The sequence below is a fragment of the Sinocyclocheilus rhinocerous genome, unplaced genomic scaffold (genome assembly GCF_001515625.1).
Source record: "Sinocyclocheilus rhinocerous isolate Xijiao unplaced genomic scaffold, SAMN03320098_v1.1 scaffold2328, whole genome shotgun sequence".
Lineage (NCBI taxonomy): Eukaryota > Metazoa > Chordata > Actinopteri > Cypriniformes > Cyprinidae > Sinocyclocheilus > Sinocyclocheilus rhinocerous.
Window position 1 is genome coordinate 97,553 of NW_015626108.1, and position 5,098 is coordinate 102,650.

At 39.6% G+C, this 5,098-nt stretch overlaps 1 pseudogene; it reads left to right on the forward strand.

The window, feature by feature from the left end:
- The first annotated feature begins 1,482 nt into the window (after positions 1-1,482).
- On the forward strand, positions 1,483-2,477 carry LOC107710795 (myosin light chain 4 pseudogene; annotated as a pseudogene).
- Positions 2,478-5,098: the final 2,621 nt, after the last annotated feature.

Consider the following 5,098-nt stretch of genomic DNA (forward strand, 5'->3'; position numbering starts at 1 on the left):
GGGGGGGACTTGTAGATACAGTAATAAGTCATCTGCATAAAGATGTTGCGGTGTATATTTGTATATTTAGTGTTGAAGTCCTTCAATGTTGCTTTTTTGGTGGATGGCTGCTGCTAACTGCAAAAAAGATGGAATAATGAGGGGAAGAGTGGGCATCCTTGTCTAATCCCACAGTGCAGTGTGAAGCTACATGGTGTTAAGCCCCGTTCAGACCAAGAACGATAACTATAAAGATAACTATAAAGATAATGATATTAGCGTCCACACCAGCGAACGATATCGTCTGTTTATTCTAAGCGCACGCGCCTCTGCCGCTTTAAATTTTTGAGCTCGTTACAGCAGGATGGATTCTGATTGGCTCTCAATTTTTTATCGTTCGTCAGCTGGAGAAAAATAGTTTGAAAGTGATTCCAACGATATCGTTTCTCTTTGTCTTTATCGTTATAGTTGTGGTGTGGACTCTGCTATTCTTTAATATTGAGAACGATTTTTAGAACTAAATCTTATTATAATCTTGTTATCTTTATAGTCATCGTCCTTGGTGTGAACGGGCCTTAAGTCTATTGGTGATGACAGTGGTTGTAGGTGATGTATAAAGAATGTTGATCCAGCTAATGAATGACTCCCCTAAACTAAATTTATCTAATGTAGAAAACAGGAATTTACAGTTTACCATATCAAAAGCATTTTCTGCATCCAGAGTAACTGTTTTTTGCTTTTTGAATTGAAGAATAATACATTAAGTTGAAAAGTATGTGTGTATTGGTGGATGCTAGTCTCAAGCTGCTTTGAAACAATGTGTATTGTGAAAAGTCCTATGTGACTTTTTACATTTGACTGCTGTAGGTGGAATGACAACTGAGGCACACCTGTCAAAATTCAGTGTTACATTCCAAGTTAGTTCCAACTCAAGGTATTTTCTGTTTGTATAAACTCAAGATAGCCAAACCTAACACATTGTTGGGTGCCTCCTTATGCCTCAGGTCTGAAATAGCTTTGTTGTAATGTCCAGCTGTCACACAGTCCCAAAAAATACAACATTAACCGTGGTTATTTTTAGCCTAGAACTGATCCTCAGATTAAACAAGACGCAGGTAACCATACGGTTGCAATTATTAATTAAAGTTTACATCTAGAGTGAAGAATGACCTGTTTGGTGAGTGAAAATATTCTGACACGTTTTCCATGTTTCAGAAACACAGGGTTATTATTGAAAGCACTTGGATGGTTTGTTTATAATACAAGCATTGCTTATCAATGAGTTGTTCATTCTGCGTAAACCCAGAACACCAGCTAGGGCTTTGATAGGAGTCTCTCTGTCACTATCAGTGGCAGCTGGGAACAATAGCTCATTGTTGGCGCCACTGCCGCCCAGGTCTATTTTGGATTTCTTCCTTTTATAGTACGTTATAGGACCTGCTTGTCGGGCCGATCTCTCCTCCCTGGGGTCAAATGATATAAAAGCTTTAACAGACAATCTGCCCTGAGCAGCTCCCTCCCATCCAGTCTGCAGTTTCTGACTTCCCTGCTCATCCAGGAGGCTCTTCACATCGTCACCATGGCTCCCAAGAAAGTTGAGTGCAAGAAGCCAGAACCCAAGAAGCCTGAACCCAAGAAGGAGGCCGCTCCGGCTCCAACAGTTCCCAAACCAGCTCCGCTGCCCGAACCCGAAGCCCCCAAAGAACCCGCATTCAATCCCAAGGCCATCACGCTAGAGTACACCGCCGACCAGATTGAAGAGTTCAAAGAGGCGTTTCAACTGTTCGACCGCACACCGAAAGGAGAAATGAAGATTACGTATGCCCAGTGCGGGGACGTGATGCGAGCTTTGGGCCAAAACCCAACTAATGCCGATGTGCTGAAAGTCCTGGGGAAACCTAGACCGGAGGAAATGAACTCCAAGCTGGTGGACTTTGAGATCTTCTTGCCAATGCTGCAGCATATCTCCCGCTCGAAGGATCAGGGCAATTTTGAGGATTTTGTGGAAGGACTGAGAGTTTTTGACAAGGAGGGCAACGGAACCATCATGGGGGCCGAGCTACGGCACGTTCTGGCCACGCTGGGCGAGCGGATGTCAGAGGATGAGGTGGATCGACTGATGGCTGGACAAGAGGACACCAACGGTTGCATCAATTACTCTTCATTTGTCAAACATATTCTTTCTGGTTGAACTGGATTTAGAGGAGCTAACTGAATGGATGGCATGGGTAAATAATAGTGTGGGTAACTAAGAAAACCATTTATACTTTTTCTTCCCTGAAATATGTTGTTTTACAGTAATGGTTCATTTTAAATTTGAATGGTGTTAAACATCACATTGACGTTTTCACTTCCTCTTCAATACCTTTTTTCTATACATTATGACTTATGTGCACTTCTGTGTTTTGTATTTCGTCCAATGGCATATGTGTTCAGTCACAAAGATGTGCAAACAATAAAAATATAGATTGGCATGGGCTTTGATTTTTTTTCATGAGGAAGGCACAAGATTGCCTTAAATTGTACTTGTTGCTCTTCTCTAAAGGGTTAATTAATCAAAAAAATAAATAAAAATTAAAATAATCACACTAATGTTGTTTCAAATCCAAATGACTTTCTTCTGTTTACCATAAAATTATATATTAGCAAGCTGCTCATGTTTACATCCAATGGGGTTTAAATGCTGTCAAGCTCAAAAAATAAATAAAAAATCCACCTTATGTTATATTCCAAACCTTCTGAAGCCATAAAATAGCGTTGTGTGAGGAACAGATGGAAATTGAATTTGTTGCTCATTGTAAATCATCCCTTCTGCTGTAATTCTCATTCATGTTCACATAAATTCATATGTGGCACATCAAGACCTGCCACACTAGGTTTGATATCAATGGCATTTGGTTATGAGACACACAAACACCAACAGTATTCGTTGTAACTGTAATGACGCAATAGCGAATTTGAAAGTAGGTGAAAGTTAATTATGGGTGAACTATTGCTTAAAGCTCCATTTTTAATGCAATCCATCGGTTGCATAGTAATGAGGTAACACAACATGTTTCCACATCACAACACTGCCCCAAACCACTACACGTCTGGTCTTGCCGTATCGAATATCTGTAACTGGAGAAAAAAAAAAAATTGCTCTGAATTAATAATCACTTGCACCCTCAAAAGTATTTCGTATTAAAACGAGTCTCTATGCTATTAGTACAATGACACATTCTTAATGAAGTTTTGATTCACTTCCATAATGAATCACATTTAGCTCTGAGATGGAAACAGTCTTGCTGAACATCATGCAGCAATCCTGCACTTTTGAATCTGTGACCTTTTCCCATGCAGCCTGCAGAGACCGGGCTGCTTTTGAAGACACCTTGGGATTTTGCTTTGATGTGGTATGGAGCTTCTCTCTATAAGAAGGCCAGGCAGGGGGACTGTGTCCCGTGCATCAATTGGAATGCAGGCTATGTAATCTCAGCACAGGAGAGGCAGGTCTTCCAGCCGTGTACTTAGGAAATTCAGCTATCTATGGATTGTAGGGAGGGTGGTGTAGAGAGAGAGCACTTGAAAGTGTGGCCAAGAGCACAGAAGAGGGACAGGGGTGATCTTTAAACACCATCCTCCTGTCATCAGGCTGACAGCTGGCCCGGGTCTCCCATCTGTGATCCCTGGTGTCAAGCTTACACTTGGCTTGGCCTCTATGGCAGCTCATAAACATGAATTTCACACCACTGGACGCAAACGGTGATGGTGCCAGAGACTTCTGCGCTTCACCGGTGCTGCTCGACAGAACACAACGTTCCTGTGATGTAAATCCGGCCCTGAATCGGAGTCTGTCCAGGATGTTCTTAACGGTTTGGAGAAGCGGCGCTCATTTATATGCATCCGTTTGCAAAGATGTTGAATGGGATGCAGATTGGCAGATAGCTGAATGAGCTGGTTTATGACAATTTAATAGTAGCAGATGTTATAGTATACATGAACGTGGAAAATATGACCCATATAACTTTCTATATGAAACGGAAATAAATGAATAAATAATAATAATAATAATAATTATTAGTATTATTTATTATTATTATTATTATTATTATTATTATTATACATAAATAAATGAATAAATAAATCAGCTGCTCCATGGAAAATATAAGCTTTATATAACGAGACTTTGATAGAAAACTGAAGTCAGGAAAGTATTTCTTCTCCAGAGTTTCACTGGGACTTGCTGAGGAGAAGGCCCAAGACAATCTCATGGCAATCAGTGGCGGTTCTACATTGAATTACACCCTGAGCGAGCCCAATATTATGGTGAAATTAGATCTTGTGTTAGTTGAGTTAAAACCAAATTATTGTTGTATAAGCATAGCAAGCATCATAGCAAAAAGGCTAACAAACTTAAGAGTTATACCCATCAATTAACATTAGCCCTTCATTCATGACATGGATACCGTAATAATCATACAGAGAGAACATAGTTGCATACCTTTATCTTTTGCTCGTTTCTCCTCTTCTTCTTTTCTTTTTTTTCTAAATTGGGCACCTGATGGCTTTGACCTTTTCCTGTCCATCTCTGTGTTTATTTGGCACTCGACAATCAACAGATTTCCCATCCCCCCAACACTGTCACTCACAACGAGAAGTCAAGACTAAACCAATTCACCTTGGTGACCACATAATCGTTTTGTATTACCTATTTTTATTAGCCATTTCACACAATTCAGAAAAACAAAATGGGCGCCCGTGCCAAAAACCGCTACTGATGGCAATTCCTAACTATTTTACATTTTGCCAAACTATTTTACTTTTTTTTGGTGGCTTTTTAAAATTGTTTTATTTGTACAATCTCATGTGTATGTTTTTGTATGATCTGCTCACTCCCCAATGATGGTTATGTTGAGAGGTGGTCCATCATCCTCGCTCTTTTTCTAAAAATGTAATGTTTTTGTGCAATTCACATTGTATGAAATTATACATTCATATTGCATTGCAAGACCTCAGAGGATGAAAACAAATAATTTGCACATACACATGGTAATCAGTATCAAACTCTGAAACATTTACAATATTACATTACATATTATAATCTCTATCTGACACATTCACAATTAAGATGATTGTT